This window comes from Rhinoderma darwinii, assembly GCF_050947455.1.
Source record: "Rhinoderma darwinii isolate aRhiDar2 chromosome 5 unlocalized genomic scaffold, aRhiDar2.hap1 SUPER_5_unloc_46, whole genome shotgun sequence".
NCBI classification, from domain to species: Eukaryota; Metazoa; Chordata; class Amphibia; order Anura; family Rhinodermatidae; genus Rhinoderma; species Rhinoderma darwinii.
This window is the reverse complement of record NW_027461805.1, coordinates 674852-701028: the sequence shown is the minus strand read 5'-3', so window position 1 is coordinate 701028 and position 26177 is coordinate 674852. Positions and strand designations below refer to the sequence as shown.

The following is a 26177-nucleotide window of genomic DNA, read 5'->3' as shown; positions in this document are numbered from 1 at the left end:
GCACTGCATTGTGGTGCAAGCAAAAGAAGCAAATCCTGTCTGGCTTCCTCTCCGGCCTTTATTCACCTCCCGTGTAGCTGTGAGTGTGTGAGCCTGCAGGGCCCCATGGAATTGCCTAGAAGTAGGCTGAATCGCTGCAAGGGCTGAACAGCAGTATCGGGCAGGCTCGGGCAACGCGCGGCCCGTTCGGGTTATCGCTTCTCGGCCTTTTGGCTAAGATCAAGTGTAGTATCTGTTCTTATCAGTTTAATATCTGATACGTCCCCTATCTGGGGACCATATATTAAATGGATTTTTAGAACAGGGAGATGGAAATAGAGCTTGCTCTGTCCACTCCACGCATTGACCTGGTATTGCAGTATTTCCAGGACCGGTGCACCCTTTCCTTATGTGTTGACTAAAAGCAGATTCCAAAAGTGTTTTTTGTCTTTGCTATTGTTTCTGTCTTTCTGAAGGGATCTCCCCTTTTAATCCCATTATTTCAACACCTGTTGGACAATGCATGAGTGATAATGAGCTCATTGATTAAATGCAATTAATGAATAGATTGCCACCTCTTGTTGTGTGTCGTCTGTGTTTCTGTGTTTCCGGCATTTCACATTGGAACACCTCATTCACCTTCCTTGTCTTCTCTCCGCCCTCCCTTTTAGGTAAGTTAAAGAGCTGCACCTGAGCCAGCCACTGATTGATTGATTGATTGATTGATTGATTGATTGATTGATTGATTGATGCAGCACAACAGTCAAATAGTGGAGTGGAGTAGGGGAACAGCAAACAGCCAATAAAGCAGCCCGCCCGCTCGCCTGCCCGCCACAATGGACCTACCTGTGTACACTAGATGGATGTGATGGAATGTACTGTCGTCCCTACATTTCAAGAAGAAGTAAGAATTGCAGTTGCAACAAAGCCTTGCTTGCCTACAAAGAGAGCAGCAATTTGGATTTGTTACTATGTTACCTAGAAGAATAACAAACTGTGCAAGGATGGAGGTTGTAGGAGCAAGGAGAAGTTGTCTGTAAAGTTGGTGGATGCCTATTTTCCATTTTGCAGTCCCTTGTCTCCCTCTTGTGGCCTCCTGGAGGCAACTAGCTGTGCAAAAAAAAGACAGCCTGGCGGCCGGCTGTTGCAGTGTTGCCCTCTCAGGCAACACTGAGTGACTGACTGAGCCTCACCGTCTTATATAAAGTTCAGACGGAACTTTGCACGTGTCATAGTGGAGCCCTCAGGATTCCAGAGCCAGCTTTCTGACATCATAATGGGGCCTCAGAGATAAAAGCCTGGGCCCAGGCAGTGTTGGTCAGTGCTGCTCAGCAGGCAGCACTGGACTGGACTGGATTACAGCTGATACAAGGTGTGAAGGAACAAGGGGTGGCTGTGGGCATGCACTTGCTGCCGCTGCCAGTGTTTATCTGCATGGCAGCAGGGCATTTGGGCGTTGCCAGGAAGGCGTTTTTATGTAGATTCCTCCTCTTTCAGCACTGCATTGTGGTGCAAGCAAAAGAAGCAAATCCTGTCTGGCTTCCTCTCCGGCCTTTATTCACCTCCCGTGTAGCTGTGAGTGTGTGAGCCTGCAGGGCCCCATGGAATTGCCTAGAAGTAGGCTGAATCGCTGCAAGGGCTGAACAGCAGTATCGGGCAGGCTCGGGCAACGCGCGGCCCGTTCGGGTTATCGCTTCTCGGCCTTTTGGCTAAGATCAAGTGTAGTATCTGTTCTTATCAGTTTAATATCTGATACGTCCCCTATCTGGGGACCATATATTAAATGGATTTTTAGAACAGGGAGATGGAAATAGAGCTTGCTCTGTCCACTCCACGCATTGACCTGGTATTGCAGTATTTCCAGGACCGGTGCACCCTTTCCTTATGTGTTGACTAAAAGCAGATTCCAAAAGTGTTTTTTGTCTTTGCTATTGTTTCTGTCTTTCTGAAGGGATCTCCCCTTTTAATCCCATTATTTCAACACCTGTTGGACAATGCATGAGTGATAATGAGCTCATTGATTAAATGCAATTAATGAATAGATTGCCACCTCTTGTTGTGTGTCGTCTGTGTTTCTGTGTTTCCGGCATTTCACATTGGAACACCTCATTCACCTTCCTTGTCTTCTCTCCGCCCTCCCTTTTAGGTAAGTTAAAGAGCTGCACCTGAGCCAGCCACTGATTGATTGATTGATTGATTGATTGATTGATTGATTGATTGATTGATTGATTGATTGATTGATGCAGCACAACAGTCAAATAGTGGAGTGGAGTAGGGGAACAGCAAACAGCCAATAAAGCAGCCCGCCCGCTCGCCTGCCCGCCACAATGGACCTACCTGTGTACACTAGATGGATGTGATGGAATGTACTGTCGTCCCTACATTTCAAGAAGAAGTGAAGAAGTAAGAATTGCAGTTGCAACAAAGCCTTGCTTGCCTACAAAGAGAGCAGCAATTTGGATTTGTTACTATGTTACCTAGAAGAATAACAAACTGTGCAAGGATGGAGGTTGTAGGAGCAAGGAGAAGTTGTCTGTAAAGTTGGTGGATGCCTATTTTCCATTTTGCAGTCCCTTGTCTCCCTCTTGTGGCCTCCTGGAGGCAACTAGCTGTGCAAAAAAAAGACAGCCTGGCGGCCGGCTGTTGCAGTGTTGCCCTCTCAGGCAACACTGAGTGACTGACTGAGCCTCACCGTCTTATATAAAGTTCAGACGGAACTTTGCACGTGTCATAGTGGAGCCCTCAGGATTCCAGAGCCAGCTTTCTGACATCATAATGGGGCCTCAGAGATAAAAGCCTGGGCCCAGGCAGTGTTGGTCAGTGCTGCTCAGCAGGCAGCACTGGACTGGACTGGATTACAGCTGATACAAGGTGTGAAGGAACAAGGGGTGGCTGTGGGCATGCACTTGCTGCCGCTGCCAGTGTTTATCTGCATGGCAGCAGGGCATTTGGGCGTTGCCAGGAAGGCGTTTTTATGTAGATTCCTCCTCTTTCAGCACTGCATTGTGGTGCAAGCAAAAGAAGCAAATCCTGTCTGGCTTCCTCTCCGGCCTTTATTCACCTCCCGTGTAGCTGTGAGTGTGTGAGCCTGCAGGGCCCCATGGAATTGCCTAGAAGTAGGCTGAATCGCTGCAAGGGCTGAACAGCAGTATCGGGCAGGCTCGGGCAACGCGCGGCCCGTTCGGGTTATCGCTTCTCGGCCTTTTGGCTAAGATCAAGTGTAGTATCTGTTCTTATCAGTTTAATATCTGATACGTCCCCTATCTGGGGACCATATATTAAATGGATTTTTAGAACAGGGAGATGGAAATAGAGCTTGCTCTGTCCACTCCACGCATTGACCTGGTATTGCAGTATTTCCAGGACCGGTGCACCCTTTCCTTATGTGTTGACTAAAAGCAGATTCCAAAAGTGTTTTTTGTCTTTGCTATTGTTTCTGTCTTTCTGAAGGGATCTCCCCTTTTAATCCCATTATTTCAACACCTGTTGGACAATGCATGAGTGATAATGAGCTCATTGATTAAATGCAATTAATGAATAGATTGCCACCTCTTGTTGTGTGTCGTCTGTGTTTCTGTGTTTCCGGCATTTCACATTGGAACACCTCATTCACCTTCCTTGTCTTCTCTCCGCCCTCCCTTTTAGGTAAGTTAAAGAGCTGCACCTGAGCCAGCCACTGATTGATTGATTGATTGATTGATTGATTGATTGATTGATTGATTGATGCAGCACAACAGTCAAATAGTGGAGTGGAGTAGGGGAACAGCAAACAGCCAATAAAGCAGCCCGCCCGCTCGCCTGCCCGCCACAATGGACCTACCTGTGTACACTAGATGGATGTGATGGAATGTACTGTCGTCCCTACATTTCAAGAAGAAGTAAGAATTGCAGTTGCAACAAAGCCTTGCTTGCCTACAAAGAGAGCAGCAATTTGGATTTGTTACTATGTTACCTAGAAGAATAACAAACTGTGCAAGGATGGAGGTTGTAGGAGCAAGGAGAAGTTGTCTGTAAAGTTGGTGGATGCCTATTTTCCATTTTGCAGTCCCTTGTCTCCCTCTTGTGGCCTCCTGGAGGCAACTAGCTGTGCAAAAAAAAGACAGCCTGGCGGCCGGCTGTTGCAGTGTTGCCCTCTCAGGCAACACTGAGTGACTGACTGAGCCTCACCGTCTTATATAAAGTTCAGACGGAACTTTGCACGTGTCATAGTGGAGCCCTCAGGATTCCAGAGCCAGCTTTCTGACATCATAATGGGGCCTCAGAGATAAAAGCCTGGGCCCAGGCAGTGTTGGTCAGTGCTGCTCAGCAGGCAGCACTGGACTGGACTGGATTACAGCTGATACAAGGTGTGAAGGAACAAGGGGTGGCTGTGGGCATGCACTTGCTGCCGCTGCCAGTGTTTATCTGCATGGCAGCAGGGCATTTGGGCGTTGCCAGGAAGGCGTTTTTATGTAGATTCCTCCTCTTTCAGCACTGCATTGTGGTGCAAGCAAAAGAAGCAAATCCTGTCTGGCTTCCTCTCCGGCCTTTATTCACCTCCCGTGTAGCTGTGAGTGTGTGAGCCTGCAGGGCCCCATGGAATTGCCTAGAAGTAGGCTGAATCGCTGCAAGGGCTGAACAGCAGTATCGGGCAGGCTCGGGCAACGCGCGGCCCGTTCGGGTTATCGCTTCTCGGCCTTTTGGCTAAGATCAAGTGTAGTATCTGTTCTTATCAGTTTAATATCTGATACGTCCCCTATCTGGGGACCATATATTAAATGGATTTTTAGAACAGGGAGATGGAAATAGAGCTTGCTCTGTCCACTCCACGCATTGACCTGGTATTGCAGTATTTCCAGGACCGGTGCACCCTTTCCTTATGTGTTGACTAAAAGCAGATTCCAAAAGTGTTTTTTGTCTTTGCTATTGTTTCTGTCTTTCTGAAGGGATCTCCCCTTTTAATCCCATTATTTCAACACCTGTTGGACAATGCATGAGTGATAATGAGCTCATTGATTAAATGCAATTAATGAATAGATTGCCACCTCTTGTTGTGTGTCGTCTGTGTTTCTGTGTTTCCGGCATTTCACATTGGAACACCTCATTCACCTTCCTTGTCTTCTCTCCGCCCTCCCTTTTAGGTAAGTTAAAGAGCTGCACCTGAGCCAGCCACTGATTGATTGATTGATTGATTGATTGATTGATTGATTGATTGATTGATTGATTGATTGATTGATGCAGCACAACAGTCAAATAGTGGAGTGGAGTAGGGGAACAGCAAACAGCCAATAAAGCAGCCCGCCCGCTCGCCTGCCCGCCACAATGGACCTACCTGTGTACACTAGATGGATGTGATGGAATGTACTGTCGTCCCTACATTTCAAGAAGAAGTAAGAATTGCAGTTGCAACAAAGCCTTGCTTGCCTACAAAGAGAGCAGCAATTTGGATTTGTTACTATGTTACCTAGAAGAATAACAAACTGTGCAAGGATGGAGGTTGTAGGAGCAAGGAGAAGTTGTCTGTAAAGTTGGTGGATGCCTATTTTCCATTTTGCAGTCCCTTGTCTCCCTCTTGTGGCCTCCTGGAGGCAACTAGCTGTGCAAAAAAAAGACAGCCTGGCGGCCGGCTGTTGCAGTGTTGCCCTCTCAGGCAACACTGAGTGACTGACTGAGCCTCACCGTCTTATATAAAGTTCAGACGGAACTTTGCACGTGTCATAGTGGAGCCCTCAGGATTCCAGAGCCAGCTTTCTGACATCATAATGGGGCCTCAGAGATAAAAGCCTGGGCCCAGGCAGTGTTGGTCAGTGCTGCTCAGCAGGCAGCACTGGACTGGACTGGATTACAGCTGATACAAGGTGTGAAGGAACAAGGGGTGGCTGTGGGCATGCACTTGCTGCCGCTGCCAGTGTTTATCTGCATGGCAGCAGGGCATTTGGGCGTTGCCAGGAAGGCGTTTTTATGTAGATTCCTCCTCTTTCAGCACTGCATTGTGGTGCAAGCAAAAGAAGCAAATCCTGTCTGGCTTCCTCTCCGGCCTTTATTCACCTCCCGTGTAGCTGTGAGTGTGTGAGCCTGCAGGGCCCCATGGAATTGCCTAGAAGTAGGCTGAATCGCTGCAAGGGCTGAACAGCAGTATCGGGCAGGCTCGGGCAACGCGCGGCCCGTTCGGGTTATCGCTTCTCGGCCTTTTGGCTAAGATCAAGTGTAGTATCTGTTCTTATCAGTTTAATATCTGATACGTCCCCTATCTGGGGACCATATATTAAATGGATTTTTAGAACAGGGAGATGGAAATAGAGCTTGCTCTGTCCACTCCACGCATTGACCTGGTATTGCAGTATTTCCAGGACCGGTGCACCCTTTCCTTATGTGTTGACTAAAAGCAGATTCCAAAAGTGTTTTTTGTCTTTGCTATTGTTTCTGTCTTTCTGAAGGGATCTCCCCTTTTAATCCCATTATTTCAACACCTGTTGGACAATGCATGAGTGATAAAGAGCTCATTGATTAAATGCAATTAATGAATAGATTGCCACCTCTTGTTGTGTGTCGTCTGTGTTTCTGTGTTTCCGGCATTTCACATTGGAACACCTCATTCACCTTCCTTGTCTTCTCTCCGCCCTCCCTTTTAGGTAAGTTAAAGAGCTGCACCTGAGCCAGCCACTGATTGATTGATTGATTGATTGATTGATTGATTGATTGATTGATGCAGCACAACAGTCAAATAGTGGAGTGGAGTAGGGGAACAGCAAACAGCCAATAAAGCAGCCCGCCCGCTCGCCTGCCCGCCACAATGGACCTACCTGTGTACACTAGATGGATGTGATGGAATGTACTGTCGTCCCTACATTTCAAGAAGAAGTAAGAATTGCAGTTGCAACAAAGCCTTGCTTGCCTACAAAGAGAGCAGCAATTTGGATTTGTTACTATGTTACCTAGAAGAATAACAAACTGTGCAAGGATGGAGGTTGTAGGAGCAAGGAGAAGTTGTCTGTAAAGTTGGTGGATGCCTATTTTCCATTTTGCAGTCCCTTGTCTCCCTCTTGTGGCCTCCTGGAGGCAACTAGCTGTGCAAAAAAAAGACAGCCTGGCGGCCGGCTGTTGCAGTGTTGCCCTCTCAGGCAACACTGAGTGACTGACTGAGCCTCACCGTCTTATATAAAGTTCAGACGGAACTTTGCACGTGTCATAGTGGAGCCCTCAGGATTCCAGAGCCAGCTTTCTGACATCATAATGGGGCCTCAGAGATAAAAGCCTGGGCCCAGGCAGTGTTGGTCAGTGCTGCTCAGCAGGCAGCACTGGACTGGACTGGATTACAGCTGATACAAGGTGTGAAGGAACAAGGGGTGGCTGTGGGCATGCACTTGCTGCCGCTGCCAGTGTTTATCTGCATGGCAGCAGGGCATTTGGGCGTTGCCAGGAAGGCGTTTTTATGTAGATTCCTCCTCTTTCAGCACTGCATTGTGGTGCAAGCAAAAGAAGCAAATCCTGTCTGGCTTCCTCTCCGGCCTTTATTCACCTCCCGTGTAGCTGTGAGTGTGTGAGCCTGCAGGGCCCCATGGAATTGCCTAGAAGTAGGCTGAATCGCTGCAAGGGCTGAACAGCAGTATCGGGCAGGCTCGGGCAACGCGCGGCCCGTTCGGGTTATCGCTTCTCGGCCTTTTGGCTAAGATCAAGTGTAGCATCTGTTCTTATCAGTTTAATATCTGATACGTCCCCTATCTGGGGACCATATATTAAATGGATTTTTAGAACAGGGAGATGGAAATAGAGCTTGCTCTGTCCACTCCACGCATTGACCTGGTATTGCAGTATTTCCAGGACCGGTGCACCCTTTCCTTATGTGTTGACTAAAAGCAGATTCCAAAAGTGTTTTTTGTCTTTGCTATTGTTTCTGTCTTTCTGAAGGGATCTCCCCTTTTAATCCCATTATTTCAACACCTGTTGGACAATGCATGAGTAATAATGAGCTCATTGATTAAATGCAATTAATGAATAGATTGCCACCTCTTGTTGTGTGTCGTCTGTGTTTCTGTGTTTCCGGCATTTCACATTGGAACACCTCATTCACCTTCCTTGTCTTCTCTCCGCCCTCCCTTTTAGGTAAGTTAAAGAGCTGCACCTGAGCCAGCCACTGATTGATTGATTGATTGATTGATTGATTGATTGATTGATTGATGCAGCACAACAGTCAAATAGTGGAGTGGAGTAGGGGAACAGCAAACAGCCAATAAAGCAGCCCGCCCGCTCGCCTGCCCGCCACAATGGACCTACCTGTGTACACTAGATGGATGTGATGGAATGTACTGTCGTCCCTACATTTCAAGAAGAAGTAAGAATTGCAGTTGCAACAAAGCCTTGCTTGCCTACAAAGAGAGCAGCAATTTGGATTTGTTACTATGTTACCTAGAAGAATAACAAACTGTGCAAGGATGGAGGTTGTAGGAGCAAGGAGAAGTTGTCTGTAAAGTTGGTGGATGCCTATTTTCCATTTTGCAGTCCCTTGTCTCCCTCTTGTGGCCTCCTGGAGGCAACTAGCTGTGCAAAAAAAAGACAGCCTGGCGGCCGGCTGTTGCAGTGTTGCCCTCTCAGGCAACACTGAGTGACTGACTGAGCCTCACCGTCTTATATAAAGTTCAGACGGAACTTTGCACGTGTCATAGTGGAGCCCTCAGGATTCCAGAGCCAGCTTTCTGACATCATAATGGGGCCTCAGAGATAAAAGCCTGGGCCCAGGCAGTGTTGGTCAGTGCTGCTCAGCAGGCAGCACTGGACTGGACTGGATTACAGCTGATACAAGGTGTGAAGGAACAAGGGGTGGCTGTGGGCATGCACTTGCTGCCGCTGCCAGTGTTTATCTGCATGGCAGCAGGGCATTTGGGCGTTGCCAGGAAGGCGTTTTTATGTAGATTCCTCCTCTTTCAGCACTGCATTGTGGTGCAAGCAAAAGAAGCAAATCCTGTCTGGCTTCCTCTCCGGCCTTTATTCACCTCCCGTGTAGCTGTGAGTGTGTGAGCCTGCAGGGCCCCATGGAATTGCCTAGAAGTAGGCTGAATCGCTGCAAGGGCTGAACAGCAGTATCGGGCAGGCTCGGGCAACGCGCGGCCCGTTCGGGTTATCGCTTCTCGGCCTTTTGGCTAAGATCAAGTGTAGTATCTGTTCTTATCAGTTTAATATCTGATACGTCCCCTATCTGGGGACCATATATTAAATGGATTTTTAGAACAGGGAGATGGAAATAGAGCTTGCTCTGTCCACTCCACGCATTGACCTGGTATTGCAGTATTTCCAGGACCGGTGCACCCTTTCCTTATGTGTTGACTAAAAGCAGATTCCAAAAGTGTTTTTTTGTCTTTGCTATTGTTTCTGTCTTTCTGAAGGGATCTCCCCTTTTAATCCCATTATTTCAACACCTGTTGGACAATGCATGAGTGATAATGAGCTCATTGATTAAATGCAATTAATGAATAGATTGCCACCTCTTGTTGTGTGTCGTCTGTGTTTCTGTGTTTCCGGCATTTCACATTGGAACACCTCATTCACCTTCCTTGTCTTCTCTCCGCCCTCCCTTTTAGGTAAGTTAAGAGCTGCACCTGAGCCAGCCACTGATTGATTGATTGATTGATTGATTGATTGATTGATTGATTGATTGATTGATTGATTGATGCAGCACAACAGTCAAATAGTGGAGTGGAGTAGGGGAACAGCAAACAGCCAATAAAGCAGCCCGCCCGCTCGCCTGCCCGCCACAATGGACCTACCTGTGTACACTAGATGGATGTGATGGAATGTACTGTCGTCCCTACATTTCAAGAAGAAGTAAGAATTGCAGTTGCAACAAAGCCTTGCTTGCCTACAAAGAGAGCAGCAATTTGGATTTGTTACTATGTTACCTAGAAGAATAACAAACTGTGCAAGGATGGAGGTTGTAGGAGCAAGGAGAAGTTGTCTGTAAAGTTGGTGGATGCCTATTTTCCATTTTGCAGTCCCTTGTCTCCCTCTTGTGGCCTCCTGGAGGCAACTAGCTGTGCAAAAAAAAGACAGCCTGGCGGCCGGCTGTTGCAGTGTTGCCCTCTCAGGCAACACTGAGTGACTGACTGAGCCTCACCGTCTTATATAAAGTTCAGACGGAACTTTGCACGTGTCATAGTGGAGCCCTCAGGATTCCAGAGCCAGCTTTCTGACATCATAATGGGGCCTCAGAGATAAAAGCCTGGGCCCAGGCAGTGTTGGTCAGTGCTGCTCAGCAGGCAGCACTGGACTGGACTGGATTACAGCTGATACAAGGTGTGAAGGAACAAGGGGTGGCTGTGGGCATGCACTTGCTGCCGCTGCCAGTGTTTATCTGCATGGCAGCAGGGCATTTGGGCGTTGCCAGGAAGGCGTTTTTATGTAGATTCCTCCTCTTTCAGCACTGCATTGTGGTGCAAGCAAAAGAAGCAAATCCTGTCTGGCTTCCTCTCCGGCCTTTATTCACCTCCCGTGTAGCTGTGAGTGTGTGAGCCTGCAGGGCCCCATGGAATTGCCTAGAAGTAGGCTGAATCGCTGCAAGGGCTGAACAGCAGTATCGGGCAGGCTCGGGCAACGCGCGGCCCGTTCGGGTTATCGCTTCTCGGCCTTTTGGCTAAGATCAAGTGTAGTATCTGTTCTTATCAGTTTAATATCTGATACGTCCCCTATCTGGGGACCATATATTAAATGGATTTTTAGAACAGGGAGATGGAAATAGAGCTTGCTCTGTCCACTCCACGCATTGACCTGGTATTGCAGTATTTCCAGGACCGGTGCACCCTTTCCTTATGTGTTGACTAAAAGCAGATTCCAAAAGTGTTTTTTGTCTTTGCTATTGTTTCTGTCTTTCTGAAGGGATCTCCCCTTTTAATCCCATTATTTCAACACCTGTTGGACAATGCATGAGTGATAATGAGCTCATTGATTAAATGCAATTAATGAATAGATTGCCACCTCTTGTTGTGTGTCGTCTGTGTTTCTGTGTTTCCGGCATTTCACATTGGAACACCTCATTCACCTTCCTTGTCTTCTCTCTGCCCTCCCTTTTAGGTAAGTTAAAGAGCTGCACCTGAGCCAGCCACTGATTGATTGATTGATTGATTGATTGATTGATTGATTGATTGATTGATTGATTGATTGATTGATGCAGCACAACAGTCAAATAGTGGAGTGGAGTAGGGGAACAGCAAACAGCCAATAAAGCAGCCCGCCCGCTCGCCTGCCCGCCACAATGGACCTACCTGTGTACACTAGATGGATGTGATGGAATGTACTGTCGTCCCTACATTTCAAGAAGAAGTAAGAATTGCAGTTGCAACAAAGCCTTGCTTGCCTACAAAGAGAGCAGCAATTTGGATTTGTTACTATGTTACCTAGAAGAATAACAAACTGTGCAAGGATGGAGGTTGTAGGAGCAAGGAGAAGTTGTCTGTAAAGTTGGTGGATGCCTATTTTCCATTTTGCAGTCCCTTGTCTCCCTCTTGTGGCCTCCTGGAGGCAACTAGCTGTGCAAAAAAAAGACAGCCTGGCGGCCGGCTGTTGCAGTGTTGCCCTCTCAGGCAACACTGAGTGACTGACTGAGCCTCACCGTCTTATATAAAGTTCAGACGGAACTTTGCACGTGTCATAGTGGAGCCCTCAGGATTCCAGAGCCAGCTTTCTGACATCATAATGGGGCCTCAGAGATAAAAGCCTGGGCCCAGGCAGTGTTGGTCAGTGCTGCTCAGCAGGCAGCACTGGACTGGACTGGATTACAGCTGATACAAGGTGTGAAGGAACAAGGGGTGGCTGTGGGCATGCACTTGCTGCCGCTGCCAGTGTTTATCTGCATGGCAGCAGGGCATTTGGGCGTTGCCAGGAAGGCGTTTTTATGTAGATTCCTCCTCTTTCAGCACTGCATTGTGGTGCAAGCAAAAGAAGCAAATCCTGTCTGGCTTCCTCTCCGGCCTTTATTCACCTCCCGTGTAGCTGTGAGTGTGTGAGCCTGCAGGGCCCCATGGAATTGCCTAGAAGTAGGCTGAATCGCTGCAAGGGCTGAACAGCAGTATCGGGCAGGCTCGGGCAACGCGCGGCCCGTTCGGGTTATCGCTTCTCGGCCTTTTGGCTAAGATCAAGTGTAGTATCTGTTCTTATCAGTTTAATATCTGATACGTCCCCTATCTGGGGACCATATATTAAATGGATTTTTAGAACAGGGAGATGGAAATAGAGCTTGCTCTGTCCACTCCACGCATTGACCTGGTATTGCAGTATTTCCAGGACCGGTGCACCCTTTCCTTATGTGTTGACTAAAAGCAGATTCCAAAAGTGTTTTTTGTCTTTGCTATTGTTTCTGTCTTTCTGAAGGGATCTCCCCTTTTAATCCCATTATTTCAACACCTGTTGGACAATGCATGAGTGATAATGAGCTCATTGATTAAATGCAATTAATGAATAGATTGCCACCTCTTGTTGTGTGTCGTCTGTGTTTCTGTGTTTCCGGCATTTCACATTGGAACACCTCATTCACCTTCCTTGTCTTCTCTCCGCCCTCCCTTTTAGGTAAGTTAAAGAGCTGCACCTGAGCCAGCCACTTGATTGATTGATTGATTGATTGATTGATTGATTGATTGATTGATGCAGCACAACAGTCAAATAGTGGAGTGGAGTAGGGGAACAGCAAACAGCCAATAAAGCAGCCCGCCCGCTCGCCTGCCCGCCACAATGGACCTACCTGTGTACACTAGATGGATGTGATGGAATGTACTGTCGTCCCTACATTTCAAGAAGAAGTAAGAATTGCAGTTGCAACAAAGCCTTGCTTGCCTACAAAGAGAGCAGCAATTTGGATTTGTTACTATGTTACCTAGAAGAATAACAAACTGTGCAAGGATGGAGGTTGTAGGAGCAAGGAGAAGTTGTCTGTAAAGTTGGTGGATGCCTATTTTCCATTTTGCAGTCCCTTGTCTCCCTCTTGTGGCCTCCTGGAGGCAACTAGCTGTGCAAAAAAAAGACAGCCTGGCGGCCGGCTGTTGCAGTGTTGCCCTCTCAGGCAACACTGAGTGACTGACTGAGCCTCACCGTCTTATATAAAGTTCAGACGGAACTTTGCACGTGTCATAGTGGAGCCCTCAGGATTCCAGAGCCAGCTTTCTGACATCATAATGGGGCCTCAGAGATAAAAGCCTGGGCCCAGGCAGTGTTGGTCAGTGCTGCTCAGCAGGCAGCACTGGACTGGACTGGATTACAGCTGATACAAGGTGTGAAGGAACAAGGGGTGGCTGTGGGCATGCACTTGCTGCCGCTGCCAGTGTTTATCTGCATGGCAGCAGGGCATTTGGGCGTTGCCAGGAAGGCGTTTTTATGTAGATTACTCCTCTTTCAGCACTGCATTGTGGTGCAAGCAAAAGAAGCAAATCCTGTCTGGCTTCCTCTCCGGCCTTTATTCACCTCCCGTGTAGCTGTGAGTGTGTGAGCCTGCAGGGCCCCATGGAATTGCCTAGAAGTAGGCTGAATCGCTGCAAGGGCTGAACAGCAGTATCGGGCAGGCTCGGGCAACGCGCGGCCCGTTCGGGTTATCGCTTCTCGGCCTTTTGGCTAAGATCAAGTGTAGTATCTGTTCTTATCAGTTTAATATCTGATACGTCCCCTATCTGGGGACCATATATTAAATGGATTTTTAGAACAGGGAGATGGAAATAGAGCTTGCTCTGTCCACTCCACGCATTGACCTGGTATTGCAGTATTTCCAGGACCGGTGCACCCTTTCCTTATGTGTTGACTAAAAGCAGATTCCAAAAGTGTTTTTTGTCTTTGCTATTGTTTCTGTCTTTCTGAAGGGATCTCCCCTTTTAATCCCATTATTTCAACACCTGTTGGACAATGCATGAGTGATAATGAGCTCATTGATTAAATGCAATTAATGAATAGATTGCCACCTCTTGTTGTGTGTCGTCTGTGTTTCTGTGTTTCCGGCATTTCACATTGGAACACCTCATTCACCTTCCTTGTCTTCTCTCCGCCCTCCCTTTTAGGTAAGTTAAAGAGCTGCACCTGAGCCAGCCACTGATTGATTGCTTGATTGATTGATTGATTGATTGATTGATTGATTGATGCAGCACAACAGTCAAATAGTGGAGTGGAGTAGGGGAACAGCAAACAGCCAATAAAGCAGCCCGCCCACTCGCCTGCCCGCCACAATGGACCTACCTGTGTACACTAGATGGATGTGATGGAATGTACTGTCGTCCCTACATTTCAAGAAGAAGTAAGAATTGCAGTTGCAACAAAGCCTTGCTTGCCTACAAAGAGAGCAGCAATTTGGATTTGTTACTATGTTACCTAGAAGAATAACAAACTGTGCAAGGATGGAGGTTGTAGGAGCAAGGAGAAGTTGTCTGTAAAGTTGGTGGATGCCTATTTTCCATTTTGCAGTCCCTTGTCTCCCTCTTGTGGCCTCCTGGAGGCAACTAGCTGTGCAAAAAAAAGACAGCCTGGCGGCCGGCTGTTGCAGTGTTGCCCTCTCAGGCAACACTGAGTGACTGACTGAGCCTCACCGTCTTATATAAAGTTCAGACGGAACTTTGCACGTGTCATAGTGGAGCCCTCAGGATTCCAGAGCCAGCTTTCTGACATCATAATGGGGCCTCAGAGATAAAAGCCTGGGCCCAGGCAGTGTTGGTCAGTGCTGCTCAGCAGGCAGCACTGGACTGGACTGGATTACAGCTGATACAAGGTGTGAAGGAACAAGGGGTGGCTGTGGGCATGCACTTGCTGCCGCTGCCAGTGTTTATCTGCATGGCAGCAGGGCATTTGGGCGTTGCCAGGAAGGCGTTTTTATGTAGATTCCTCCTCTTTCAGCACTGCATTGTGGTGCAAGCAAAAGAAGCAAATCCTGTCTGGCTTCCTCTCCGGCCTTTATTCACCTCCCGTGTAGCTGTGAGTGTGTGAGCCTGCAGGGCCCCATGGAATTGCCTAGAAGTAGGCTGAATCGCTGCAAGGGCTGAACAGCAGTATCGGGCAGGCTCGGGCAACGCGCGGCCCGTTCGGGTTATCGCTTCTCGGCCTTTTGGCTAAGATCAAGTGTAGTATCTGTTCTTATCAGTTTAATATCTGATACGTCCCCTATCTGGGGACCATATATTAAATGGATTTTTAGAACAGGGAGATGGAAATAGAGCTTGCTCTGTCCACTCCACGCATTGACCTGGTATTGCAGTATTTCCAGGACCGGTGCACCCTTTCCTTATGTGTTGACTAAAAGCAGATTCCAAAAGTGTTTTTTGTCTTTGCTATTGTTTCTGTCTTTCTGAAGGGATCTCCCCTTTTAATCCCATTATTTCAACACCTGTTGGACAATGCATGAGTGATAATGAGCTCATTGATTAAATGCAATTAATGAATAGATTGCCACCTCTTGTTGTGTGTCGTCTGTGTTTCTGTGTTTCCGGCATTTCACATTGGAACACCTCATTCACCTTCCTTGTCTTCTCTCCGCCCTCCCTTTTAGGTAAGTTAAAGAGCTGCACCTGAGCCAGCCACTGATTGATTGATTGATTGATTGATTGATTGATTGATTGATGCAGCACAACAGTCAAATAGTGGAGTGGAGTAGGGGAACAGCAAACAGCCAATAAAGCAGCCCGCCCGCTCGCCTGCCCGCCACAATGGACCTACCTGTGTACACTAGATGGATGTGATGGAATGTACTGTCGTCCCTACATTTCAAGAAGAAGTAAGAATTGCAGTTGCAACAAAGCCTTGCTTGCCTACAAAGAGAGCAGCAATTTGGATTTGTTACTATGTTACCTAGAAGAATAACAAACTGTGCAAGGATGGAGGTTGTAGGAGCAAGGAGAAGTTGTCTGTAAAGTTGGTGGATGCCTATTTTCCATTTTGCAGTCCCTTGTCTCCCTCTTGTGGCCTCCTGGAGGCAACTAGCTGTGCAAAAAAAAGACAGCCTGGCGGCCGGCTGTTGCAGTGTTGCCCTCTCAGGCAACACTGAGTGACTGACTGAGCCTCACCGTCTTATATAAAGTTCAGACGGAACTTTGCACGTGTCATAGTGGAGCCCTCAGGATTCCAGAGCCAGCTTTCTGACATCATAATGGGGCCTCAGAGATAAAAGCCTGGGCCCAGGCAGTGTTGGTCAGTGCTGCTCAGCAGGCAGCACTGGACTGGACTGGATTACAGCTGATACAAGGTGTGAAGGAACAAGGGGTGGCTGTGGGCATGCACTTGCTGCCGCTGCCAGTGTTTATCTGCATGGCAGCAGGGCATTTGGGCGTTGCCAGGAAGGCGTTTTTATGTAGATTCCTCCTCTTTCAGCACTGCATTGTGGTGCAAGCAAAAGAAGCAAATCCTGTCTGGCTTCCTCTCCGGCCTTTATTCACCTCCCGTGTAGCTGTGAGTGTGTGAGCCTGCAGGGCCCCATGGAATTGCCTAGAAGTAGGCTGAATCGCTGCAAGGGCTGAACAGCAGTATCGGGCAGGCTCGGGCAACGCGCGGCCCGTTCGGGTTATCGCTTCTCGGCCTTTTGGCTAAGATCAAGTGTAGTATCTGTTCTTATCAGTTTAATATCTGATACGTCCCCTATCTGGGGACCATATATTAAATGGATTTTTAGAACAGGGAGATGGAAATAGAGCTTGCTCTGTCCACTCCACGCATTGACCTGGTATTGCAGTATTTCCAGGACCGGTGCACCCTTTCCTTATGTGTTGACTAAAAGCAGATTCCAAAAGTGTTTTTTGTCTTTGCTATTGTTTCTGTCTTTCTGAAGGGATCTCCCCTTTTAATCCCATTATTTCAACACCTGTTGGACAATGCATGAGTGATAATGAGCTCATTGATTAAATGCAATTAATGAATAGATTGCCACCTCTTGTTGTGTGTCGTCTGTGTTTCTGTGTTTCCGGCATTTCACATTGGAACACCTCATTCACCTTCCTTGTCTTCTCTCCGCCCTCCCTTTTAGGTAAGTTAAAGAGCTGCACCTGAGCCAGCCACTGATTGATTGATTGATTGATTGATTGATTGATTGATTGATTGATTGATTGATTGATTGATTGATGCAGCACAACAGTCAAATAGTGGAGTGGAGTAGGGGAACAGCAAACAGCCAATAAAGCAGCCCGCCCGCTCGCCTGCCCGCCACAATGGACCTACCTGTGTACACTAGATGGATGTGATGGAATGTACTGTCGTCCCTACATTTCAAGAAGAAGTAAGAATTGCAGTTGCAACAAAGCCTTGCTTGCCTACAAAGAGAGCAGCAATTTGGATTTGTTACTATGTTACCTAGAAGAATAACAAACTGTGCAAGGATGGAGGTTGTAGGAGCAAGGAGAAGTTGTCTGTAAAGTTGGTGGATGCCTATTTTCCATTTTGCAGTCCCTTGTCTCCCTCTTGTGGCCTCCTGGAGGCAACTAGCTGTGCAAAAAAAAGACAGCCTGGCGGCCGGCTGTTGCAGTGTTGCCCTCTCAGGCAACACTGAGTGACTGACTGAGCCTCACCGTCTTATATAAAGTTCAGACGGAACTTTGCACGTGTCATAGTGGAGCCCTCAGGATTCCAGAGCCAGCTTTCTGACATCATAATGGGGCCTCAGAGATAAAAGCCTGGGCCCAGGCAGTGTTGGTCAGTGCTGCTCAGCAGGCAGCACTGGACTGGACTGGATTACAGCTGATACAAGGTGTGAAGGAACAAGGGGTGGCTGTGGGCATGCACTTGCTGCCGCTGCCAGTGTTTATCTGCATGGCAGCAGGGCATTTGGGCGTTGCCAGGAAGGCGTTTTTATGTAGATTCCTCCTCTTTCAGCACTGCATTGTGGTGCAAGCAAAAGAAGCAAATCCTGTCTGGCTTCCTCTCCGGCCTTTATTCACCTCCCGTGTAGCTGTGAGTGTGTGAGCCTGCAGGGCCCCATGGAATTGCCTAGAAGTAGGCTGAATCGCTGCAAGGGCTGAACAGCAGTATCGGGCAGGCTCGGGCAACGCGCGGCCCGTTCGGGTTATCGCTTCTCGGCCTTTTGGCTAAGATCAAGTGTAGTATCTGTTCTTATCAGTTTAATATCTGATACGTCCCCTATCTGGGGACCATATATTAAATGGATTTTTAGAACAGGGAGATGGAAATAGAGCTTGCTCTGTCCACTCCACGCATTGACCTGGTATTGCAGTATTTCCAGGACCGGTGCACCCTTTCCTTATGTGTTGACTAAAAGCAGATTCCAAAAGTGTTTTTTGTCTTTGCTATTGTTTCTGTCTTTCTGAAGGGATCTCCCCTTTTAATCCCATTATTTCAACACCTGTTGGACAATGCATGAGTGATAATGAGCTCATTGATTAAATGCAATTAATGAATAGATTGCCACCTCTTGTTGTGTGTCGTCTGTGTTTCTGTGTTTCCGGCATTTCACATTGGAACACCTCATTCACCTTCCTTGTCTTCTCTCCGCCCTCCCTTTTAGGTAAGTTAAAGAGCTGCACCTGAGCCAGCCACTGATTGATTGCTTGATTGATTGATTGATTGATTGATTGATTGATTGATTGATTGATTGATTGATTGATGCAGCACAACAGTCAAATAGTGGAGTGGAGTAGGGGAACAGCAAACAGCCAATAAAGCAGCCCGCCCGCTCGCCTGCCCGCCACAATGGACCTACCTGTGTACACTAGATGGATGTGATGGAATGTACTGTCGTCCCTACATTTCAAGAAGAAGTAAGAATTGCAGTTGCAACAAAGCCTTGCTTGCCTACAAAGAGAGCAGCAATTTGGATTTGTTACTATGTTACCTAGAAGAATAACAAACTGTGCAAGGATGGAGGTTGTAGGAGCAAGGAGAAGTTGTCTGTAAAGTTGGTGGATGCCTATTTTCCATTTTGCAGTCCCTTGTCTCCCTCTTGTGGCCTCCTGGAGGCAACTAGCTGTGCAAAAAAAAGACAGCCTGGCGGCCGGCTGTTGCAGTGTTGCCCTCTCAGGCAACACTGAGTGACTGACTGAGCCTCACCGTCTTATATAAAGTTCAGACGGAACTTTGCACGTGTCATAGTGGAGCCCTCAGGATTCCAGAGCCAGCTTTCTGACATCATAATGGGGCCTCAGAGATAAAAGCCTGGGCCCAGGCAGTGTTGGTCAGTGCTGCTCAGCAGGCAGCACTGGACTGGACTGGATTACAGCTGATACAAGGTGTGAAGGAACAAGGGGTGGCTGTGGGCATGCACTTGCTGCCGCTGCCAGTGTTTATCTGCATGGCAGCAGGGCATTTGGGCGTTGCCAGGAAGGCGTTTTTATGTAGATTCCTCCTCTTTCAGCACTGCATTGTGGTGCAAGCAAAAGAAGCAAATCCTGTCTGGCTTCCTCTCCGGCCTTTATTCACCTCCCGTGTAGCTGTGAGTGTGTGAGCCTGCAGGGCCCCATGGAATTGCCTAGAAGTAGGCTGAATCGCTGCAAGGGCTGAACAGCAGTATCGGGCAGGCTCGGGCAACGCGCGGCCCGTTCGGGTTATCGCTTCTCGGCCTTTTGGCTAAGATCAAGTGTAGTATCTGTTCTTATCAGTTTAATGTCTGATACGTCCCCTATCTGGGGACCATATATTAAATGGATTTTTAGAACAGGGAGATGGAAATAGAGCTTGCTCTGTCCACTCCACGCATTGACCTGGTATTGCAGTATTTCCAGGACCGGTGCACCCTTTCCTTATGTGTTGACTAAAAGCAGATTCCAAAAGTGTTTTTTGTCTTTGCTATTGTTTCTGTCTTTCTGAAGGGATCTCCCCTTTTAATCCCATTATTTCAACACCTGTTGGACAATGCATGAGTGATAATGAGCTCATTGATTAAATGCAATTAATGAATAGATTGCCACCTCTTGTTGTGTGTCGTCTGTGTTTCTGTGTTTCCGGCATTTCACATTGGAACACCTCATTCACCTTCCTTGTCTTCTCTCCGCCCTCCCTTTTAGGTAAGTTAAAGAGCTGCACCTGAGCCAGCCACTGATTGATTGATTGATTGATTGATTGATTGATGCAGCACAACAGTCAAATAGTGGAGTGGAGTAGGGGAACAGCAAACAGCCAATAAAGCAGCCCGCCCGCTCGCCTGCCCGCCACAATGGACCTACCTGTGTACACTAGATGGATGTGATGGAATGTACTGTCGTCCCTACATTTCAAGAAGAAGTAAGAATTGCAGTTGCAACAAAGCCTTGCTTGCCTACAAAGAGAGCAGCAATTTGGATTTGTTACTATGTTACCTAGAAGAATAACAAACTGTGCAAGGATGGAGGTTGTAGGAGCAAGGAGAAGTTGTCTGTAAAGTTGGTGGATGCCTATTTTCCATTTTGCAGTCCCTTGTCTCCCTCTTGTGGCCTCCTGGAGGCAACTAGCTGTGCAAAAAAAAGACAGCCTGGCGGCCGGCTGTTGCAGTGTTGCCCTCTCAGGCAACACTGAGTGACTGACTGAGCCTCACCGTCTTATATAAAGTTCAGACGGAACTTTGCACGTGTCATAGTGGAGCCCTCAGGATTCCAGAGCCAGCTTTCTGACATCATAATGGGGCCTCAGAGATAAAAGCCTGGGCCCAGGCAGTGTTGGTCAGTGCTGCTCAGCAGGCAGCACTGGACTGGACTGGATTACAGCTGATACAAGGTGTGAAGGAACAAGGGGTGGCTGTGGGCATGCACTTGCTGCCGCTGCCAGTGTTTATCTGCATGGCAGCAGGGCATTTGGGCGTTGCCAGGAAGGCGTTTTTATGTAGATTCCTCCTCTTTCAGCACTGCATTGTGGTGCAAGCAAAAGAAGCAAATCCTGTCTGGCTTCCTCTCCGGCCTTTATTCACCTCCCGTGTAGCTGTGAGTGTGTGAGCCTGCAGGGCCCCATGGAATTGCCTAGAAGTAGGCTGAATCGCTGCAAGGGCTGAACAGCAGTATCGGGCAGGCTCGGGCAACGCGCGGCCCGTTCGGGTTATCGCTTCTCGGCCTTTTGGCTAAGATCAAGTGTAGTATCTGTTCTTATCAGTTTAATATCTGATACGTCCCCTATCTGGGGACCATATATTAAATGGATTTTTAGAACAGGGAGATGGAAATAGAGCTTGCTCTGTCCACTCCACGCATTGACCTGGTATTGCAGTATTTCCAGGACCGGTGCACCCTTTCCTTATGTGTTGACTAAAAGCAGATTCCAAAAGTGTTTTTTGTCTTTGCTATTGTTTCTGTCTTTCTGAAGGGATCTCCCCTTTTAATCCCATTATTTCAACACCTGTTGGACAATGCATGAGTGATAATGAGCTCATTGATTAAATGCAATTAATGAATAGATTGCCACCTCTTGTTGTGTGTCGTCTGTGTTTCTGTGTTTCCGGCATTTCACATTGGAACACCTCATTCACCTTCCTTGTCTTCTCTCCGCCCTCCCTTTTAGGTAAGTTAAAGAGCTGCACCTGAGCCAGCCACTGATTGATTGATTGATTGATTGATTGATTGATTGATTGATTGATTGATTGATGCAGCACAACAGTCAAATAGTGGAGTGGAGTAGGGGAACAGCAAACAGCCAATAAAGCAGCCCGCCCGCTCGCCTGCCCGCCACAATGGACCTACCTGTGTACACTAGATGGATGTGATGGAATGTACTGTCGTCCCTACATTTCAAGAAGAAGTAAGAATTGCAGTTGCAACAAAGCCTTGCTTGCCTACAAAGAGAGCAGCAATTTGGATTTGTTACTATGTTACCTAGAAGAATAACAAACTGTGCAAGGATGGAGGTTGTAGGAGCAAGGAGAAGTTGTCTGTAAAGTTGGTGGATGCCTATTTTCCATTTTGCAGTCCCTTGTCTCCCTCTTGTGGCCTCCTGGAGGCAACTAGCTGTGCAAAAAAAAGACAGCCTGGCGGCCGGCTGTTGCAGTGTTGCCCTCTCAGGCAACACTGAGTGACTGACTGAGCCTCACCGTCTTATATAAAGTTCAGACGGAACTTTGCACGTGTCATAGTGGAGCCCTCAGGATTCCAGAGCCAGCTTTCTGACATCATAATGGGGCCTCAGAGATAAAAGCCTGGGCCCAGGCAGTGTTGGTCAGTGCTGCTCAGCAGGCAGCACTGGACTGGACTGGATTACAGCTGATACAAGGTGTGAAGGAACAAGGGGTGGCTGTGGGCATGCACTTGCTGCCGCTGCCAGTGTTTATCTGCATGGCAGCAGGGCATTTGGGCGTTGCCAGGAAGGCGTTTTTATGTAGATTCCTCCTCTTTCAGCACTGCATTGTGGTGCAAGCAAAAGAAGCAAATCCTGTCTGGCTTCCTCTCCGGCCTTTATTCACCTCCCGTGTAGCTGTGAGTGTGTGAGCCTGCAGGGCCCCATGGAATTGCCTAGAAGTAGGCTGAATCGCTGCAAGGGCTGAACAGCAGTATCGGGCAGGCTCGGGCAACGCGCGGCCCGTTCGGGTTATCGCTTCTCGGCCTTTTGGCTAAGATCAAGTGTAGTATCTGTTCTTATCAGTTTAATATCTGATACGTCCCCTATCTGGGGACCATATATTAAATGGATTTTTAGAACAGGGAGATGGAAATAGAGCTTGCTCTGTCCACTCCACGCATTGACCTGGTATTGCAGTATTTCCAGGACCGGTGCACCCTTTCCTTATGTGTTGACTAAAAGCAGATTCCAAAAGTGTTTTTTGTCTTTGCTATTGTTTCTGTCTTTCTGAAGGGATCTCCCCTTTTAATCCCATTATTTCAACACCTGTTGGACAATGCATGAGTGATAATGAGCTCATTGATTAAATGCAATTAATGAATAGATTGCCACCTCTTGTTGTGTGTCGTCTGTGTTTCTGTGTTTCCGGCATTTCACATTGGAACACCTCATTCACCTTCCTTGTCTTCTCTCCGCCCTCCCTTTTAGGTAAGTTAAAGAGCTGCACCTGAGCCAGCCACTGATTGATTGATTGATTGATTGATTGATTGATTGATTGATTGATTGATTGATTGATGCAGCACAACAGTCAAATAGTGGAGTGGAGTAGGGGAACAGCAAACAGCCAATAAAGCAGCCCGCCCGCTCGCCTGCCCGCCACAATGGACCTACCTGTGTACACTAGATGGATGTGATGGAATGTACTGTCGTCCCTACATTTCAAGAAGAAGTAAGAATTGCAGTTGCAACAAAGCCTTGCTTGCCTACAAAGAGAGCAGCAATTTGGATTTGTTACTATGTTACCTAGAAGAATAACAAACTGTGCAAGGATGGAGGTTGTAGGAGCAAGGAGAAGTTGTCTGTAAAGTTGGTGGATGCCTATTTTCCATTTTGCAGTCCCTTGTCTCCCTCTTGTGGCCTCCTGGAGGCAACTAGCTGTGCAAAAAAAAGACAGCCTGGCGGCCGGCTGTTGCAGTGTTGCCCTCTCAGGCAACACTGAGTGACTGACTGAGCCTCACCGTCTTATATAAAGTTCAGACGGAACTTTGCACGTGTCATAGTGGAGCCCTCAGGATTCCAGAGCCAGCTTTCTGACATCATAATGGGGCCTCAGAGATAAAAGCCTGGGCCCAGGCAGTGTTGGTCAGTGCTGCTCAGCAGGCAGCACTGGACTGGACTGGATTACAGCTGATACAAGGTGTGAAGGAACAAGGGGTGGCTGTGGGCATGCACTTGCTGCCGCTGCCAGTGTTTATCTGCATGGCAGCAGGGCATTTGGGCGTTGCCAGGAAGGCGTTTTTATGTAGATTCCTCCTCTTTCAGCACTGCATTGTGGTGCAAGCAAAAGAAGCAAATCCTGTCTGGCTTCCTCTCCGGCCTTTATTCACCTCCCGTGTAGCTGTGAGTGTGTGAGCCTGCAGGGCCCCATGGAATTGCCTAGAAGTAGGCTGAATCGCTGCAAGGGCTGAACAGCAGTATCGGGCAGGCTCGGGCAACGCGCGGCCCGTTCGGGTTATCGCTTCTCGGCCTTTTGGCTAAGATCAAGTGTAGTATCTGTTCTTATCAGTTTAATATCTGATACGTCCCCTATCTGGGGACCATATATTAAATGGATTTTTAGAACAGGGAGATGGAAATAGAGCTTGCTCTGTCCACTCCACGCATTGACCTGGTATTGCAGTATTTCCAGGACCGGTTCCTTATGTGTTGACTAAAAGCAGATTCCAAAAGTGTTTTTTGTCTTTGCTATTGTTTCTGTCTTTCTGAAGGGATCTCCCCTTTTAATCCCATTATTTCAACACCTGTTGGACAATGCATGAGTGATAATGAGCTCATTGATTAAATGCAATTAATGAATAGATTGCCACCTCTTGTTGTGTGTCGTCTGTGTTTCTGTGTTTCCGGCATTTCACATTGGAACACCTCATTCACCTTCCTTGTCTTCTCTCCGCCCTCCCTTTTAGGTAAGTTAAAGAGCTGCACCTGAGCCAGCCACTGATTGATTGATTGATTGATTGATTGATTGATTGATTGATTGATTGATTGATTGATTGATGCAGCACAACAGTCAAATAGTGGAGTGGAGTAGGGGAACAGCAAACAGCCAATAAAGCAGCCCGCCCGCTCGCCTGCCCGCCACAATGGACCTACCTGTGTACACTAGATGGATGTGATGGAATGTACTGTCGTCCCTACATTTCAAGAAGAAGTAAGAATTGCAGTTGCAACAAAGCCTTGCTTGCCTACAAAGAGAGCAGCAATTTGGATTTGTTACTATGTTACCTAGAAGAATAACAAACTGTGCAAGGATGGAGGTTGTAGGAGCAAGGAGAAGTTGTCTGTAAAGTTGGTGGATGCCTATTTTCCATTTTGCAGTCCCTTGTCTCCCTCTTGTGGCCTCCTGGAGGCAACTAGCTGTGCAAAAAAAAGACAGCCTGGCGGCCGGCTGTTGCAGTGTTGCCCTCTCAGGCAACACTGAGTGACTGACTGAGCCTCACCGTCTTATATAAAGTTCAGACGGAACTTTGCACGTGTCATAGTGGAGCCCTCAGGATTCCAGAGCCAGCTTTCTGACATCATAATGGGGCCTCAGAGATAAAAGCCTGGGCCCAGGCAGTGTTGGTCAGTGCTGCTCAGCAGGCAGCACTGGACTGGACTGGATTACAGCTGATACAAGGTGTGAAGGAACAAGGGGTGGCTGTGGGCATGCACTTGCTGCCGCTGCCAGTGTTTATCTGCATGGCAGCAGGGCATTTGGGCGTTGCCAGGAAGGCGTTTTTATGTAGATTCCTCCTCTTTCAGCACTGCATTGTGGTGCAAGCAAAAGAAGCAAATCCTGTCTGGCTTCCTCTCCGGCCTTTATTCACCTCCCGTGTAGCTGTGAGTGTGTGAGCCTGCAGGGCCCCATGGAATTGCCTAGAAGTAGGCTGAATCGCTGCAAGGGCTGAACAGCAGTATCGGGCAGGTTCGGGCAACGCGCGGCCCGTTCGGGTTATCGCTTCTCGGCCTTTTGGCTAAGATCAAGTGTAGTATCTGTTCTTATCAGTTTAATATCTGATACGTCCCCTATCTGGGGACCATATATTAAATGGATTTTTAGAACAGGGAGATGGAAATAGAGCTTGCTCTGTCCACTCCACGCATTGACCTGGTATTGCAGTATTTCCAGGACCGGTGCACCCTTTCCTTATATGTTGACTAAAAGCAGATTCCAAAAGTGTTTTTTGTCTTTGCTATTGTTTCTGTCTTTCTGAAGGGATCTCCCCTTTTAATCCCATTATTTCAACACCTGTTGGACAATGCATGAGTGATAATGAGCTCATTGATTAAATGCAATTAATGAATAGATTGCCACCTCTTGTTGTGTGTCGTCTGTGTTTCTGTGTTTCCGGCATTTCACATTGGAACACCTCATTCACCTTCCTTGTCTTCTCTCCGCCCTCCCTTTTAGGTAAGTTAAAGAGCTGCACCTGAGCCAGCCACTGATTGATTGATTGATTGATTGATTGATTGATTGATTGATTGATTGATTGATTGATTGATTGCAGCACAACAGTCAAATAGTGGAGTGGAGTAGGGGAACAGCAAACAGCCAATAAAGCAGCCCGCCCGCTCGCCTGCCCGCCACAATGGACCTACCTGTGTACACTAGATGGATGTGATGGAATGTACTGTCGTCCCTACATTTCAAGAAGAAGTAAGAATTGCAGTTGCAACAAAGCCTTGCTTGCCTACAAAGAGAGCAGCAATTTGGATTTGTTACTATGTTACCTAGAAGAATAACAAACTGTGCAAGGATGGAGGTTGTAGGAGCAAGG

The 26177-nt window shown here is 47.7% G+C and overlaps 18 non-coding genes across 18 annotated transcripts; all 18 read left to right on the top strand.

The window, feature by feature from the left end:
• Positions 1-193: 193 nt before the first annotated feature.
• LOC142694903 (U2 spliceosomal RNA) lies at positions 194-384 on the top strand. Its single transcript, XR_012863070.1, has one exon. It is a non-coding gene; the product is annotated as a U2 spliceosomal RNA (small nuclear RNA).
• Positions 385-1668: 1284 nt separating this feature from the next.
• Positions 1669-1859, top strand: LOC142694902 (U2 spliceosomal RNA). The gene has a single exon (XR_012863069.1). It is a non-coding gene; the product is annotated as a U2 spliceosomal RNA (small nuclear RNA).
• Positions 1860-3167: 1308 nt separating this feature from the next.
• On the top strand, positions 3168-3358 carry LOC142694901 (U2 spliceosomal RNA). Its single transcript, XR_012863068.1, has one exon. It is a non-coding gene; the product is annotated as a U2 spliceosomal RNA (small nuclear RNA).
• Positions 3359-4642: 1284 nt separating this feature from the next.
• On the top strand, positions 4643-4833 carry LOC142694900 (U2 spliceosomal RNA). Its single transcript, XR_012863067.1, has one exon. It is a non-coding gene; the product is annotated as a U2 spliceosomal RNA (small nuclear RNA).
• Positions 4834-6133: 1300 nt separating this feature from the next.
• Positions 6134-6324, top strand: LOC142694899 (U2 spliceosomal RNA). The gene has a single exon (XR_012863066.1). It is a non-coding gene; the product is annotated as a U2 spliceosomal RNA (small nuclear RNA).
• Positions 6325-7604: 1280 nt separating this feature from the next.
• LOC142694408 (U2 spliceosomal RNA) lies at positions 7605-7795 on the top strand. The gene has a single exon (XR_012862650.1). It is a non-coding gene; the product is annotated as a U2 spliceosomal RNA (small nuclear RNA).
• A 1280-nt stretch (positions 7796-9075) lies between these two features.
• Positions 9076-9266, top strand: LOC142694898 (U2 spliceosomal RNA). Its single transcript, XR_012863065.1, has one exon. It is a non-coding gene; the product is annotated as a U2 spliceosomal RNA (small nuclear RNA).
• Positions 9267-10562: 1296 nt separating this feature from the next.
• LOC142694897 (U2 spliceosomal RNA) lies at positions 10563-10753 on the top strand. The gene has a single exon (XR_012863064.1). It is a non-coding gene; the product is annotated as a U2 spliceosomal RNA (small nuclear RNA).
• Positions 10754-12053: 1300 nt separating this feature from the next.
• On the top strand, positions 12054-12244 carry LOC142694895 (U2 spliceosomal RNA). Its single transcript, XR_012863062.1, has one exon. It is a non-coding gene; the product is annotated as a U2 spliceosomal RNA (small nuclear RNA).
• A 1281-nt stretch (positions 12245-13525) lies between these two features.
• Positions 13526-13716, top strand: LOC142694893 (U2 spliceosomal RNA). The gene has a single exon (XR_012863061.1). It is a non-coding gene; the product is annotated as a U2 spliceosomal RNA (small nuclear RNA).
• A 1284-nt stretch (positions 13717-15000) lies between these two features.
• On the top strand, positions 15001-15191 carry LOC142694892 (U2 spliceosomal RNA). The gene has a single exon (XR_012863060.1). It is a non-coding gene; the product is annotated as a U2 spliceosomal RNA (small nuclear RNA).
• Positions 15192-16467: 1276 nt separating this feature from the next.
• Positions 16468-16658, top strand: LOC142694891 (U2 spliceosomal RNA). The gene has a single exon (XR_012863059.1). It is a non-coding gene; the product is annotated as a U2 spliceosomal RNA (small nuclear RNA).
• A 1300-nt stretch (positions 16659-17958) lies between these two features.
• LOC142694890 (U2 spliceosomal RNA) lies at positions 17959-18149 on the top strand. Its single transcript, XR_012863058.1, has one exon. It is a non-coding gene; the product is annotated as a U2 spliceosomal RNA (small nuclear RNA).
• A 1304-nt stretch (positions 18150-19453) lies between these two features.
• Positions 19454-19644, top strand: LOC142694406 (U2 spliceosomal RNA). Its single transcript, XR_012862649.1, has one exon. It is a non-coding gene; the product is annotated as a U2 spliceosomal RNA (small nuclear RNA).
• A 1268-nt stretch (positions 19645-20912) lies between these two features.
• LOC142694889 (U2 spliceosomal RNA) lies at positions 20913-21103 on the top strand. The gene has a single exon (XR_012863057.1). It is a non-coding gene; the product is annotated as a U2 spliceosomal RNA (small nuclear RNA).
• Positions 21104-22391: 1288 nt separating this feature from the next.
• LOC142694888 (U2 spliceosomal RNA) lies at positions 22392-22582 on the top strand. Its single transcript, XR_012863056.1, has one exon. It is a non-coding gene; the product is annotated as a U2 spliceosomal RNA (small nuclear RNA).
• Positions 22583-23874: 1292 nt separating this feature from the next.
• On the top strand, positions 23875-24065 carry LOC142694437 (U2 spliceosomal RNA). Its single transcript, XR_012862677.1, has one exon. It is a non-coding gene; the product is annotated as a U2 spliceosomal RNA (small nuclear RNA).
• A 1288-nt stretch (positions 24066-25353) lies between these two features.
• LOC142694887 (U2 spliceosomal RNA) lies at positions 25354-25544 on the top strand. Its single transcript, XR_012863055.1, has one exon. It is a non-coding gene; the product is annotated as a U2 spliceosomal RNA (small nuclear RNA).
• The last annotated feature ends 633 nt before the right edge of the window (positions 25545-26177 follow it).